The sequence below is a fragment of the Oryctolagus cuniculus genome, chromosome 14 (assembly GCF_964237555.1).
Source record: "Oryctolagus cuniculus chromosome 14, mOryCun1.1, whole genome shotgun sequence".
Lineage (NCBI taxonomy): Eukaryota > Metazoa > Chordata > Mammalia > Lagomorpha > Leporidae > Oryctolagus > Oryctolagus cuniculus.
In genome coordinates, this window is record NC_091445.1 from 57,473,289 (window position 1) to 57,490,135 (window position 16,847).

Sequence of the window (16,847 nt, forward strand, 5' to 3'; positions counted from 1 at the left end):
TTCTGTTTCCTAACAGAATATGGACAAGAAAAGTAATTGTCACACAGCTCTTACATACACAAACTAGGGATAAATGTAAAAATACAGACAATAAAATGTTTTCATTTAGGGTTACAGCTATAATTTTAAAACATCTCTCTTCGGATAATATGCAAATAACATGCAGTCTGCAGATTGCAAGAGCTGCATGTTACACATCAATCTGTCATCAAATGCCCCTGAATGACTGTGCACAAGTAATTCTCTTCAAGTATTTAAAGCTATAAATGAAGAAAGCCCATCCATGACTTGGGCTGAGAGACCCAGTGAATGTTCCAATGAAGTGAATTATTAATGTGGAACAATGTAGGAGAGGAAGTACTCAGTGAAAGGGTGAGCATCAACCCAGATCCCCAGGGATCTAGCCATGTATTTGCGGGGAAATTCACACTCCGTGTGACAACTGAAGACAGACTGTTCACTTAACTTGTACTTCACTTCCTCTGTGAAGTCTGAATAGCACTGTTAATAAGGTGATGGTTCTAAAAAAATCTTAAATTCTTTCAGGCACATTTCATAACAAAGTAGCATCTTTGTCATAGAAGTTTAAGTTTTCAAAAGTGTTTTCTCTCCAGGGCTGATTCCCTTCCCTGTTTTTCTTCTGAAGTTGTGATGCTATGTTACTCAATTATACCGCATATGCTCAAAGGCAGGCCAGGATATTTGGGGTCACAGCAGCAGCAGTGGAGCCAGCTGCATAGGAATCGGTTGTTACAGTGCTCACTGTGAATTGTGGCATTGCCAGGGGGACAAGGTGCCGTCTGCAGATTCAGATCCGAGAACTGTAGTGCTGGGCTGCTGTCTGCCAACCATGGGACCCGGGCAGGTTGTGGGCCTTGGCAGGCTTCTGCTTCTTCATCTAGAAAATGCATGCAGCAGCACCTACTTGGTGGCGTTACAGTGTTTTTAATCGACAGGCCCTGGTGGCTGGCACATAGTAGGTGCATAAAGTCATTAAATGGTGAGAAATCTGTGGCGTGTGCTCTATTAAATCAATGTGTAATGCACTGAAGAGCAATATTGAATTTCCATCACTGCAGAAGTGAAATGGGGTACTTACGGAATCTCTCAGTGAGCGAGAAATGTAGAGAACTGTGGCAAAATCCCTTCACCACCACAGCTTCAATGACATAGGCTGGATTTGAATATTCCATTGCCAGCCAGACGCACTCCCCTACCCCACCGTCTCACGTTCCCCTCCTTGCTGCCCCTTCCTCTCCTCCCTGAAGTTGTAACACATGAGAGAAGTTTAGCTGAAGAAACCACCAAGGGCAGTCACTCAAACAGTCCCAGTTGTCTGCATTGCTCTATCAGATATGTGCAAGAGGTGGTCGTGAACAACGGCTATGGAATTTTCCAGATTTGTCTTTGGAACTGTGTGATATCAACAGACAGAAGGATTAGTCTATAATATTTTCCAACTAAAAATAGGAAGGAATGATAAATTCAAAATAAGAGGAGAAGAAAAGGATTTTCCCCTCATTTGTACCAGCAAATTTGGTCCAACTCTAACTGACCTGGAATAAAACAGACATCTGGAGTTTCTGTGCAGGCCCACCAGGTCAGGAAACTTTGGGAGAGGAAAAAAAAAAAAAAAAAAAAAAAAAAAAAAAAAAAAAACAGGAAAAAGGTTAAGACTAGAGCAGAGGGTCCAAATCTTTCTTTCTTCCGAGATTTTTTTTCACAGTTTCCGTAGGCTACAAAAAATACCTAATAATTCTGTGTATGAAGCAGTCCGACTCAAACAACTTAATTTGTTCTAACAACTTATAATCATTCGACAAAATAATACAAACTAGTATTTTGATCTTGTTCTCAACTACAGTTGCTTACAAATGGAATGTGTGCATCTATTGGGCAGCGCACAATTTGTCAATCAGTTACACCCTGGCCATTTGATTTCCTTGTCCACACTGATTTGGGTGCTGTGATTGTTTTTTCATCAGAGCACCTACCGAAAATCCAGCTTTTTAAACACATGACATCATCAACAGGAATGCAGCGCCACCTACTGTTGAAGCTCTGAACTTTGGTTAACCAATGCAATAATCCTTACCTAGAGCTTGGGGTGGGTGTCTGAGACTGAAAAGATTGACCCTATCCATGAAAGGATAGAGGCGTTAGCTGAGGAAAAATAATGCCGCTGAGCAAATGGCACTTAAAGTGGAGGAAAGAAATGTGTTCACATCTATTTGTATTTGTAATGATTTGTTCAAATTATTTTGGGGTAAGGCATGGGGCAGTATTGACCATGGAGGAGCCAGGAAGGGGGGAGGGTCTCAGGAGGTCACAACAGTAAAATAGGGAGGGGCCAGCCATGGAGTGAACACAAGATGGGACCTTACAAAGCAAGCCCTGGCAAAGGCAGGTAGTGAGACCTTCCTCCTCCTCCTGTCTTAACACTCCCCAGCCTTCCTCCTGTGGGGAGCAGCTCGGACTAGACTAAGTTACTGGAATTAAGACTTATTCTATGCATCTGCTCTCCTCTGTGGGGAGCAGCTCGGACTAGACTAAGTTACTGGAATTAAGACTTATTCTATGCATCTGCTCTCCTACAATATGGCGCTGGGAGAGGAGAAAACAGCTTCTACCCAGCTGCCTCCAGTTCAACCAATAAACTGTAGGACTTGCTCCTGATTGGAGAGCAGCGTACTCGGCGTGTGGGCAGCCGAGTTAGGATTGGCGGAGGAGGACTATAAAGGAGGAGAGAGACGGCATGCACCAGGAACATCTAAGAGGAACATCTAGCTGAAGGAACACCTGTGCAGCCCCCGAGAGACCCGGCCGGCGGTGTGCCGCTCCCCTGCGGAAGTGGGGAATGTGGCCAGGGGGAACTGCCCTTCCACGGAGGTGGAAGGGATAGTAGCTAACCCGGGAAGAACCAGCAGCAAACCCGGGGAGGGCCGAGCAGACGAGAGAACAGCGCAGGGTCCTGTGTCGTTCCTCCACGAAGAGGGGGAGCGACATAATGGTGCCGTGACTCGGATATGAAGCCTAGGCAGGGCTTAGTGTCGTTCCTCCATGAAGAGGGGGAGCGACATCCTCCTTGTACTGTCAATAAGGCAGTCTGGCGCAGAGGCATGCACAAGGCAGAACGGGGAGGGAAGCGTGTATTGAGACTGAAGGTGGTGACAGTATACTATAGCTGAAATATTGACAAACCAAATTCTAATGCTGGAGGAAATCTCCGCACTTCTCACCTAAAATGCTGGGGGCAAGCAGGGTTAGGGAAGAAGAATCAATGGGTAGGCAGAAGGGATCCTGGGTGGGGAGTTTGTTGGCTTAAGGTGCAGATGTGGATGCAGGTAAGATTGTTTTTTCTAAAATGCAGGACCATTTGGAAGCCACTTAGAGCTGCTTTAGCATAGCAGCACCTGTGTTGTCTGGGCGCTTGTTAGAGATGCAGAATTTTGCCCCTTTGCCCCCAAGATCGTATTGAATCAGAGTCTACAGTCTAACAAGATCCCCAGGTGAACCGTGGGCACATTAAAATTTGGAAGTTCTGCCTTTGAAAACGCGTTGCCTGGGTCTCTCCTCCCCAGAGATTCTGATTTGGCTGGGTTTCAGTTAAGTATTTATGATTCTGATATTTATGATTCTTGAAAACTGCTCTTCTAGGAGGATATTATTGCCAAACATGGTAACAAAATGTGGCAAGTTCAATGATAAAATGGGCATCCACAAAATAGTATCAAAACACAAAGGAGAGGGGCCAGCCAGGTTCTAGGGTTCCACAGAGCTTCCTGAAGGAGGTGATACTACTTGAATCCTGTCTTAAAGGATAAATTGGGGTCACCTCTCCCTAAGAAGGGACAATGGCCAGGACTGCCCAATTAGTGGGATGCAGAAGCCAACAGAGAGGAAGTCAGAGGTTCAACAGCCCAGAGATGTAAGGAAGAGCAATCGCAAGAGTGGAAGTGTCACGACCAATTCAGAAAACACAAATGGGTAGGTGTTTTCTTGTCACAGGCTTAGGGGAAGAGTCTTTGGTTCTGTAAAAAACCCACTTAGGTTATCTTTGGTTTAATTTATCTTAATGGAAAAATGCAAGAGCAGCAATGTAATAGAAATCCTTGTACCGCCTCCACCAGCTTTACACAATATAGCAATTCCTGGGCAATGGTTGATGTAGCGTCTCAGATTATGTTTCCTATGAAAAGAACATAAGTAGATGTAGGCACAGATGAGAGTCTGAAGATGTGAGCATTCAGTAATAGCAAGATGAAATATATTTAAAACATCACAATTATACCTAACTTTCGGCAAAAGATTCATACATTATCGTTAAACATCCCACAGCAATGTCTAATTCCCTGGTCGCCTCCACTTCATTCTTTATCTTGTCTTTCTGCACACTGTATATATAAGAGTGATTGCCATTAGAAGCATTTGATCTTTTTTTTAGGAATTTGATAAACTGTACATTTATAGCTTCATAGATTTTTTTAATCTTATGAAAATTTAAATTTTATTTAAGGCTCTTATGTATAGGTATTTCTAATACGCCTTTCTGTTAAGTCTTTAAAGAACACCTACCCAATTCAATGAAGCCACTTTTCTCAAGATAATTAGACAGTAATGCTTTAATGGCCCATAAAAATAAAAGTTGTCAGCTATACACCCCTTTATAATTAGAGATAAACAATTATTTCTTCCCATAATTACACCATTCACATTCAGCAAACAGGAAGCAATATTTTACCCATTCTGAAAGAGCCCTTAAAAGATGCTGTCATTAAAATATTACTTTCTGAAGTGGTCACCAAAGAAGGATGTACTTTTCTCCAAAGGGAAGAGAAAACTTCCACTTTGCTTATGGCCTTGTCTAAATACTGATGGGGTTTGTGGATTCAGTAGGCTCCCATAGACTAGGCAGCTCATGTCAAGAGCCTTGGGTGATCACTGATTGTCGCTCCCCCTCTTCATGGAGGAGCGACACTGAACCCTGCCTAGGTTTCCTATCCGAGTCACGGCCCCATTATGTCGCTCCCCCTCTTCGTGGGGGAACGACACTAAACCCTGCCTAGGTTTCCTATCCGAGTCACGGCACCATTATGTCGCTCCCCCTCTTCGCGGAGGAACGACACAGGACCCTGTGCTGTTCTTTGGTCTGCTCGGCCCTCCCCGGGTTTGCTGCTGGTTCTTCCCGGGTTGGCTACCGTCCTTTGCTCCCCGGGCTAATCTGACGGATTCCAACCTGGCTTATGTCTCCGCCTCTGGTTTTAGATTTTCGCCTTTTGTTCCCTGGGCTGACTTGACGAATCCCAACATAGCTTACATCTCCGCCTCAGCCTGCCCCCGCGGCTTCATCCTCCTAACATTTTTCTCTACCCGGTATGTTTCCTAACTTTTCTTCCAACAATATTCCCCTCTCATTTCTCCTGGCTTCTCCCCACAGTCTGTATCCGAGTCTAAGTTTCTTCTAGCTTTCACTTTCGCTTTTAATCTCCTAGCTTCCCCGCCATAGTCCGTATCGAGTCTATGTTTCCTCCAGCTTTCACTTTCACTTTCAATCCTAGCTTTCAATCCTAACGTCTTCCGGCACTTTTTCCGTCCGGCTTTTCCCTAGGCTCTTTGCTAGTCTCTCTCTCCGGTATTTTCCCACTTCTTCCCGCTTCTTCCCTCCTGGGTTTCCTATCCGAGTCACGGCCCCATTATGTCGCTCCCCCTCTTCGTGGGGGAACGACACTAAGCCCTGCCTAGGTTTCCTATCCGAGTCACGGCACCATTATGTCGCTCCCCCTCTTCGCGGAGGAACAACACAGGACCCTGTGCTGTTCTTTGGTCTGCTCGGCCCTCCCCGGGTTTGCTGCTAGTTCTTCCCGGGTTGGCTGCTGACGCCTCCACCTCCGTGGAGGGGCGGCTCCCCTTGCCACTTTCCCCACTTCCTCGGGGGAGCGGTACACCGCCAGCCGGCTCTCTCGGGGGCTGCTCAGGTGTTCCTCAATAGATGTTCCTGGTGCATGTTATCGCTCTCCTCCTTTATAGTCCTCTTCCACCAATCCCAACTCTGCTACCCACACGCCGAGTACGCTGCTCTCCTCCAATCAGGAGCAGGATCAGCTCCTGCAGGTCATCACTCAAGTTGGCGAGAGGCAGCTGCGTAGAAGTTGTTACTCCCTTCTCAGCGCCATATTGTGGGAGAGCAGATGCATAGAATAAGTCTTAATTCCAGTAACAGTCTAGTCCGAGTTGCTCCCCACAACTGATGTCATACATAAGAGTGTTAACTGTTAAATTAACAAGAGTCACTGTGCACTAACTTCCCATGCAGGACCTCTGTCCCCCAAGAGTTGTATTATAATTATGTCTAAGTGCTTGCAAAACATATATCATTCTTGGGTGCTTTTTAAAGTTAGTTAAGTTTTTTAAAAAAAGAAGTGGAATTAACTTCAAGATGCAATGACTTTGAACAGCCCTTGTCTCGACAGTTGAGTAACAGGGTTTTTTGTTGTTGTTTTTTCATGCAAACTGTTGAACTCTTTACTTAGTACAGAGTTGGTCTTCTGTGTATAAAGTTCATCGAAAATGGATCTTAGTGGAGAATGAGACTGTGGATAGGAGAGAAAGGGGGGAGGAGAGAGGGTGGGAGGGTGGGTATGGTGGGAAGAATCACCATATTCCTAAAGTTGTAGTTATTAAATGCATGAAGTCTGTATTCCTTAAATTAAAAGTTTCTTTGGGGGAAAATAAATAAATAAAAGATTGTTTTCTTTTATTCCATTATTGTTATTATTATTATTATTATTATTATTATTATAAGAGCATAAACTTAACAGCAGAGATCTCCTGGCACTAATTTGATGAGGGTTCAGAAAGCAACTGAAACACTTGTGGTTTCTTTTTTTTTTTTTTAAGTATCATCATACTTTTTATTTTTTTTTAACTTTTAATAATGAATATAAATTTCCAAAGTACAGCTTATGTATGTTACAAGGCTCCCCCCCCAACTTCCCTCCCACCTGCAACCCTCCCCTTGCCCGCTCCCTCTTCCCTTCCATTCACATCAAGATTCACTTTCAATTCTCTTTCTATACAGAAGATCAGTTTAGCATATATTAAGTAAAGATTTCAACAGTTTGCACCCACATAGAAATACAAAGTGAAAAATACTGCTTGAGTACTAGTTATAGCATTAAATCACAATGTACAGCACATTAAGGACAGAGATCCTACATGAGGAGTAAGTGCACAGTGACTCCTGTTGTTGACTTAACAAATTGACACTCTTCACTTGTGGTTTCAAATAATGTGATATTAAAGAACTATCATAGCTGATATTTTGGGAGTATTATTTTGTCCCAGGCACTGTACTGCCTGCCTCAAGTGCATTATGTCATTGGGTCTTACTATGCTTTGGATGTGATTTGGTTCTACCAAGTCTCAGATTAGAAGTTATTTGCAATTTAACAGAACTGAAAGGTGGTGAAGACTTATGAGACGTTGGAGTAATGAGAGCCCTGCCCTTATGAAGGGATTAATGTAATTACTATCAAGCAGGGTTAGTTATCACAAAAGTGGGTTGTTATAAAACATGTGGCCACCTTTGGCCCCTGTTTCTTCCACACATGTCTGCTTGCTGATGAGATGGAGTAGCACAAGGCCCTCACCGGAGCTGAGCAGCTACTGGCACCATGCTCTTGCACTCCCAGCCTCCAGAGCCATGAGCCAAAATGGAACTCCAGTTTTCTGTTACAACAACAAAAAGTGGACAAGAACTAATACATGATGTTATTTCTATCCCTGTTTTGCAAAGGAGTAAACTGAGGCTCACAGAGTGTGTCAGCCCATTGTCTGACATTGCTGGGTCTTGGACACTCAGACTCAACTGCCTGACCACCCAGCTCTGTCCCCTCCCCATATGTCCACACTTCACTTAGCCATTCAGGGTGCGCATGAAAAAGCAACCCAAAACATGCTTGGCATTCTGTGTTTGCAATCTCCCCAGCATCTTCTGAGAACCTCCTGTGTGAAATCCAAATGCAATGAGAAAATGAATTTTAAAAGATTACTTGTAATACCCTAAAAATATATTTGGGTCATTATTATGCACATTCCTTTTACTTTTTCTTGATTTTACTTTCCAGAATACATCAGTGATATTCAAAATAGTTATATGTGAGAATTTTTAAATTAGATACGCAATTAGTGATCTTTTTGGTCACTGTGATTTTAAAATGTGTCTTTTTCTTTCCCTTGATAACCTTCTCTAAATTTCTGTTCTGGTTCAATGACCTGCAATCATCTTTTCTCCTTGAGTCAGAGCAACTGCCTTGGGCACATCTTTCTTTTTCATCATTTAAATTTAATGCTGAGCCATTTAGCATTTTTATACTTCAACTGGTTAGTGTATTTAAGAGGAAGTGTGAGCATGCACTCAATCACTGAATGTACTTTTGAAAAATGGTAAAGTAACAGCTGTGAATGTTGGCAGGAATCCTCATTTTGTTTCTGCTGTTGACCAACTGAGATCCCTTTCTTATTGACAAAAGCTTCAATTTACTATTTGAAGCTAAGGAAACACCATATGTGGCAATTTCCTGACTCTTATACTTCCCCCTATGCACCATAGCTCATGTGGAGAGCAAAAAAGTTAGAATGTGTGACTTTGGTCATAAACCCAAAGGCAACTATTTAACTTCCCAGGCCACAGAACTAGCAATGGAACACAGAAAACATTAAATATGGACCAATCCCAAATCCCCCAACTTTCATTCTATTATTGCCTGTGGAATCCTGGAGCCTCCTGTTTGAATTCAATTTGTTGAACAAAGTGGAGGGATCAAGGTGAATGAAGGAGAGTTACGAATTCTGATCCTCTCTTGTTTCCAGTGGAGCTATTTTACCTCCATGTCAAGAATCAGATAATAAATCCCTGACGCATGGTAGTCAACTGTCAATAGAGCGGCAGGCCTTCAGCACAGGAGTTAAGCGCCACATGGGATGCCCGTGTCCCTGCTGAAACGCCTGGCTTCAAGTCTCAGTTCCACTCCTGATTGCAACTTTTTATAATGCACAACCTTGGAGACAGCAGATGGTGGCTCAAGTGGTTTGGTCCCTGCCTCCTACATGGGAGATCCAGGTTGAGTTCTGGTCTTCTAGCTTTGACCTGCCCAACCCTCAGCTATTGTGAACATTTAGGGAGTGAATTAGAGTAGGGAAAATCACTCTCTCTCTTTCTCTCTCTCTCTCTCTCTCTCTGACTTTCAAATACATTAAATAAATAAATAATATTTTTAACTATCAAGAGATTCTCAAACCATTGCTGTTTTCATTACCATGAATATACCCTAGAATTACCCTAGATTATAGCATAATTATATATATAATATATAGCAATTATTATATTTATATATAATTATATAGCAAATTACCCTAGAATATAGCATAACCAGAATTATAAATTTAACTTTTAGAGACCCCCATCTCTCTAGCCAAAATTAAAAGGTGTCTTCCTTGCACTATACACACATTTTATCAAAAATGAATAGGCTTCTGGTACAGGGGTTCTTCATTTGATCACCTACATCAAATCTAGAAATTAATGTTTAGATTTTAGTGTACCACTGGAACCTCAAGGAGGCAACTGCTTCTGTGCAGATGTTGGCCACCAGTAGCCAACTTCACCTTCCTACCAGCTTGTATGTTGTCAGTTATCAAGATGACAAATATAATCCACGTGAGTACAGGAAACATATCAGGACTCTGCAAGCTTATCTTTCCAGCTGGCACTAAGGAAGTGAGTGGTTGAAAGCAAACTTATTCCCCATAAGAAAATAAGAAAAAGATTTGTTACTGCCATTATTGATAAGTGAATAGAAATAACAAGTGTTCTCAAAGGCCAGAGTAAGGAATCAAATTTGAAATTTCATGACCTGTAATAAGAAAAAAAAAAGGCAGCATGTCAAAATTTTTCACAGGGGAAACATTTATAGTTCCTTTCAGCTTTCTGTTCACAGAGAATATATAAACCCAGGAAAAGAGGCATTTTTGAAGATTAAAATGTATACATGTGTGAAATATATGAATAAATATTTTAGGTGAGTCGGTGTGTTTTAAAGGACTTGAGGGCAGCAGCAGAGGCATAGCAAGAAGTCTGAAATATCATTCTGTGTGTGGAATTTAATGCTGACTAGAGGGAGTGGAGATTGGAGTTAAGAAGGCAATTGAAGGAGTTATCTAGGCGATGGCATTTTTTGAATAGATTTAGAAATAAAATGCTTTTCATTCATTCACTGATTATTCACTGGAGAGTGTAAGTTAATAGCGAGGCAGACTGACTGAGCCCCAGCTGTACTGCTGACTACCTGTGTTTTGTCAGCAAGTCCTCAACTGTTAAATAAGGGGAGTCATAAAATGACTGAGGTGAGGATTAAGTAAGACAAAACACAGAAAGGACGTAGAACAGAGCCTGGTGTGCCACGCTTACTGATAAGGACCTAAGGAAAGACCCCTGTATGAGGAGGGAAGGAAGTGTGCTATGAAGTGTGCAGTGTGCCTTCCAAGCAGCAGGAGAAATGAAGAGAAAGAGGAAATAAGGGGGAACAGATGGTGGCTCCAATCATGTTCCACGGTGTTCTGTGAGTCAGGTGTTATGGGCCAGAAGATAGTGCCAAGGAAGCTATGGCAGCTGGAAAATGACTCATCAACAGAGTCTTAAGGACGGATAAAAACAGGATAAAAACGTGACGCTGTCGTTATCATAGGAACCAAAAGAAAAACAAAATGCAAAGTGTACTTCACATGATTGGACAAGCCTTGTAGCTTTGATAGCTTTTCCAATTAAGGTTTCGGTTATTTCATTTGTAAACATCAGCACTCTACAACTCAGGGTTGTATGATTTCAATTGCCATGAAACGCTAGAGTAAATTAGGCCTTGTTTCTTTCCCTAAGACCAAGAAAGAGAGACAGATCTCTGCATTGGTTCACTCTCCCAAATGCTTGCAACAGCCAGGACTGGGTCAGGCTGAAACCGGTATTCTAGAAGTCAACCCGGATCTCCCATGTTGGTGGTAGGGACTAAAGTACTTGAGTCAGCACTTGCTGCATCCTAGGTGCATGCGAGCAGGAAGCTGGAATTGAAAGCACAGCTAGGACTCGAACCCAGGGACTCTAATATGGGATGGGGGCAGCCCAAGCAGCATCTTAACTGCTGCACCAAACACCAAAGTCTTGTTTCTCTTTGATAGAAAATTTGAATAAGGAAGCTAAAATTAAAAATCACAATCTCCTTATTATTGAACCAAAGTTTTATTGCAGAAAATTTATGATTGATTTAATTGTTTAGTTATCCTAGATGTTTTTCCTTTTTGCAAGCAAAATAATTAATTCCTATTTAAGGTGAAAATTTGGGCCAGTGCCGCAGCTCACTTGGCTAATCCTCCGCCTGCAGCGCCAGCACCCCGGGTTCTGGTCCCGGTTGGGGCGCCGGATTCTGTCCCGGTTGCCCCTCTTCCAGGCCAGCTCTCTGCTGTGGCCAGGGAGTGCAGTGGAGGATGGCCCAAGTGCTTGGGCCCTGCACCCCATGGGAGACCAGGAGGAAGCACCTGGCTCCTGGCTTCGGATCGGCGCAGTGCACCAGCCATAGCGGCCATTGGGGGGTGAACCAAAGGAAGGAAGACCTTTCTCTCTGTCTCTCTCTCTCACTGTCTACTCTGCCTGTCAAAAAAAAAAAAAAAAAAGTGAAAATTTGGCCTTAAATATATTGAGGTGTTTTTTATTCACTTCTGGGGCTGCTCTATATTATCTATAGTTGAGAAAATAAATTTAAACCTTTGAATACTTAGGTCCTTGTAAATCCTTCAAAATCCTAGGCTACATGTCTTACTCATCTTTGTATCCCCAGTGGCGCCTAGCACAGATTTTGCATATTGGATATAGCCAAATCCTACTGAATTAAGCGACAATGACCACAAAAGAAAAAAATTCATCTTGTTATCTAAACTGCTCCCCAACTTATCCCCAACTTTATTAAATGTAATTTACAAATAAAAACTGCATATATTTAAGGAATGTAATATGATATTTGATATATGTACACATGATGAAATGATTACTGTAATCAAGCTAATTAACATATCAATCACCTTACATAGTTACCACTGTGTGTGTGTGTGTGTGTGGTGAGAACATGGATAATCTCTAGCAATTTCCAGTATAAAATACAGCATTATTAACTATATAGTTATATATACATCTTCTCCATGCCTTCTGATTTATAGATGCAATGGCTTGCTACAGACATTACTGATAGTGTTTTGTGTCATTCAGTTGACAACTGAAAATCTGCAGAAACTACCTCTGGAAATTTCAAATCAAAATGACACAGCTATTTTATGATACAACAGGAGAAATTCAAGCCTCCTGTGTAAACCAGAAAAACTAAAGGGAGCACAGTTATAAGTGCATAAATTAACAATAAATGTAAAGACATACCAAATAATAATATATCACGACAGTTAGTCCCACTAAGACTTTAACAAATGAAAATCAGATATCATTTAGGGTCTTAGTAGAAGAACATTGGAAACAAAACGGGCAACAGCCAATAGAAAGCGATTTCCTTTTCTTAAAATTCCTCAGAAGCCATGTTGTGCAACAATTCAAGTGTTCAGTAGAAAAGAAATCATTTAGATTTTATGTTGATTGTGATGTTCCACCAAAAAAAAATCAGCTATAGAGAAAACTGTGATAATACAGACACAGAAAAATTCTATATGATGATTAATCCTCTTTGTTTAAACCAAGTCTGTCTTCTAATCAACTATGTTAGAGTTCTCACGAGAAAACTCACCATTTCTGTAAAGTAATCCCACCTTCACGCTTTCTACTGCTTGTGAGTGCAATTTGCAAGAGAAACACGCGAGAGGATAGGCAAAGAAAGGTCGGCTTTCATCTAGCTACGCAAAACTTCAGCAGGTTTGAAGGTTCTATTTTCATAAGTCATAAAGGTAACAATCTGGAGCATTTCCTTAATAGATGTGGAAATTTCTGGAAGGGAGATGAGGAGCCCAATGATGGTAAACACCCTCCAGGAATTCGCTTCTCTTCTAGGCACCAGGTAGAGCAGAACTTTCTTATCATATTTGTGTCTTGAATGTTCCATCTATGCTCCCAATTTAGAGAAGAAAAGGGAGGCTGTGTGCCTCATATGAAAGCAATGAGCTTGGTGGTAGTCTTGTCATCTGCCTCTTAAAGGGAAAGTGAATTTTAAAATCAAATCAAGAAAATTAAGTGACTTGGGCAAATCTGCGTGGCAGTACTTTATTCAATTTTAACTTCTCTCAAGTGTCAACATCCTTCACTTGAATTCAAACTTAGAAATGTGACTGTCAGAATACAGACTGCAAGGCAAACCATCCAGCCACAGCTAAACAAGGGGCAAGTTCAAGATGGGGAAAGACAGCAGAGAAAATTCAAATCATCTCCTGGCAGCTAACAGGGAGGATGGGTTATTTTTCAGCAGACTAATTATAGAAAGTTTATAGGGAGATAAGGATCTGTGATGATATTTTTCACATTTTTGTGGCTTTACAGTTTATAGGATGCTTTCACATCTACAAGCATTCCTCAAGCAATTAGCATAATCACTCTTCCAGTGGAGCCCAAGTCAGTCCTTTTGCATGTGAGGACAGAGTTAAGTGTCTCCATACACCACATTATTAAGAGAATATTTCATACACAGTGGGCAAAGGGAACAGCCACACAAATGCTTAAGAGTGGGAGGTTAATGAGAAGAGCATTCAAGTTCATGGCACTGACCTCACAGTGAGGACACACTCCCGCTGTGGTCACAGGACAATATCCATTTCTCCTCATTGGTCGTCCCTATCAGTTTGTTACGTTAAAGCAAGAGGGAAAAGGAGATTTGAAATCATTTTGGAACGTATAAGTTGGTTCCAAAGTAAGAAAACCTAATCAGTGAGCGTGCAATCTTCTTTCCGAGACATGCCCGCCATTATTTCCTGACTGTGTGTGGTTATGAAATTCATTGTAATCTTCTTTTATTGCACACATACAGAATGCTGAAGAGTTAACGGTCTGAATAATAAATACTCCTTCCTTCACGAAAACTACTTGTTTTGTAAAAGTATAGCTTTACTTTCTCTAAGAGTCAAAATATAAGAGTATCATATATAATATATTTTTTAACTTGGATGAATAACACATTTTGGAAAAAGTCCAATAACTAATAAGGAATACATTTTAAAAAAATTCTTCCACTTGAATCATTGTGCCTCAAATGCCTACATTTTATCTATTAATGCTTTCCTACAAGGTGCATGTGCCAGAAAGAAAGAGGGAGAGAAAGAGAAAAAAGTTGGGGGTGGGGAGAGAGTGTTGGCAATTGCTGAAGAGATTACACTGTAAGGCAAAAAGGAAGAATTTTAAGTGGTGAGTTACAATGCCTTACTAAATCAATTTTTGACTAGGTATCTGGCTCTCCACTTGATTTACCACTGGCTTTTTGAAAATGAAAATGTTAGACTAAGCGGGAGCTGAGACTAATGTCATAGTCTGCCAAGATGAGACAGACCTTGAACTTCAAAAGCCAAGCAAAAAGCAATAAACAATGCCTTTTTGGGGAAACAACTTCTTGCAGTTAATAAAGCAAAAGACATTTGTTTAATTAATATATCCCAAGTGAACAATAACATCTATTACAGTTTGTATCATTTGTGCCAATAGAATTTACAAATAACTTAGCCTTGGGTCTAATGTAATAAATATAATGACTCCAGAAATGTTTGTAGTCATCGTGGGAAGTGTTGCTTTAGCAACCAGCTCTGATGAGAGTGAGCATAAACTTTGGAGTCAAGCAGGTCTTGGTGCCCTTCCCGGTTCTGCCCTTAAATTATTTAACCTCTGTTATTTAAGCCCTCAGTTTCCTAATCTGCCAAAGTGGAGAACATACAGTCTCTCCTGGAGTCATTTTGAGAATTAACTGACATGACAGATGAGGCATTCTTGCAGTGCCTGACGTGTAGCAAGTACTCAGTAAGGGTTCCTTTTCTTCCCTCATTCACTGGGATTCTAGAAGAGCATATGCAGTTTCAGTTCCTGAATTCCAGAACTAAGGAACTGTTGCTGCTGTAACAAATATAAATTGAGTGGCTTTGAACACCGTGCATTTATCATCTTAGAATTCTGGAAGTCAAATGTCTAAAAGTCATACGTCTGAAATGGGTTTCCCTGGGCTAAAATCAAGGTGTCCACAGGGTGGATTCACCCAGGTTGCAGGGGAGAATCTTTTTCCCGGCCTTGTCCTACTTCTAGAAGCCACCTGTGTTCCTTGGTTTATGGCCCCCTCCTCCATCTTCAAAGCCAGCAGCATAGCAACCTAGCATCTTCATATTGCTGCTGCAGCAGCCTCTTCCTCTTCCTCCTCCTCCCCTCGCCCTCCATCTCTCCTTCTCCTCCTCTTCCTCCTTTTTATTTTTTTTTTATTTTTTTTTTTATTTTTTGACAGGCAGAGTGGACAGTGAGAGAGAGAGACAGAGAGAAAGGTCTTCCTTTGCCGTTGGTTCACCCTCCAATGGCCGCCGCGGCCGGAGCGCTGCGGCCGGCGCACCGCGCTGATCCGATGGCAGGAGCCAGGAGCCAGGTGCTTTTCCTGGTCTCCCATGGGGTGCAGGGCCCAAGCACCTGGGCCATCCTCCACTGCACTCCCTGGCCACAGCAGAGAGCTGGCCTGGAAGAGGGGCAACCGGGACAGAATCCGGCGCCCCGACCGGGACTAGAACCCGGTGTGCCGACGCCGCTAGGCGGAGGATTAGCCTAGTGAGCCGCGGCGCCGGCCTCCTCCTCTTCCTCTTCTTCTTTTCTTTCTCTCTCTCTTTTTCTCTCTCCCTCTTTCTCTCTCTCCTCTCTCTCTCTCTCCTCTCTTTCTTCCCTCGCCACCCCCTTTCTTAATCTCACAGCTTCCATCATCACATTTCCTTCTCTGACTCCAACTCTCCATCCCCCTTTCCATTACAAGGACCTTTGTGAATAGCTGGGGTTCTGGATAATCCAGGAAAATCTCCCCATTTTCAAATCTTTATCTTAATCCTATATATAAAGTCCCTGCCTTGTAAGGAAACACAGTTACAGCTTCCAGGAATAGGATGTGGACATCATGGGAGTCAAAGGCATTATTCTTCCCTCCGCAACTATGAAAGCACGGATGTTGTATTCATGGAGTAGCTGCTCTTATACTTGTGACATTAAATTCCAGGTATTGAGTGTAAAAGAGAAGTGTCAAGGGAATTAATACATTTCCCCTGCATTTAGACTTAAAATTCTTTTGCTTTTAGCACTTTGTCAAAAATTCTCCTCCACATAACACAAAATCTATTTTGATGGTTATGAAGTCTAACAAAAGACAAAAGATTGGCCTCAGTGGGGTCATGCTGAATCTCTGCTAATGCAGAACCCCTTATGCTATCATTTTTGTTTTCAAGGTTACAAGCCTTGAAAACATATTGAGAAAAAAAGATAAAAGGACAGAAAGAAGGGTGGATGGAGAGATGAAAGATGATAGACAGGAATGGTATTTGGTGTGGCAGCTAAACTGCTTGGGATGCCCACATCCCAAATCAGAGTATCCAGGATTCAAATCCTGGCTCCACTCTCCATTACAGCTTCCTGCTAATGTGCACCCCAGAAGGCAGCAGGTGATGGCTCAAACAATTGGTTCCCTGCCTCCCAAATAGGAGACTGGTACTGAGTTCTGGGCTCCCAGATTCAGCTTGGTCCAACCCTGGCTATTTCATGCATTTGAGAAATTAACCAGCAGATGGAAGATCTTTTTTTTCTCTTTTTTTCT

The 16,847-nt window shown here is 42.1% G+C and overlaps 1 protein-coding gene and 1 long non-coding RNA gene across 5 annotated transcripts in view; one reads left to right on the top strand and one right to left on the bottom strand.

The window, feature by feature from the left end:
• CDH6 (cadherin 6) overlaps positions 1–16,847 on the top strand; it is a 144,176-nt gene that overhangs the window by 77,904 nt on the left and 49,425 nt on the right. The window lies entirely within an intron of this gene.
• LOC138845173 (uncharacterized) overlaps positions 1–16,847 on the bottom strand; it is a 196,232-nt gene that overhangs the window by 53,348 nt on the left and 126,037 nt on the right. The window lies entirely within an intron of this gene.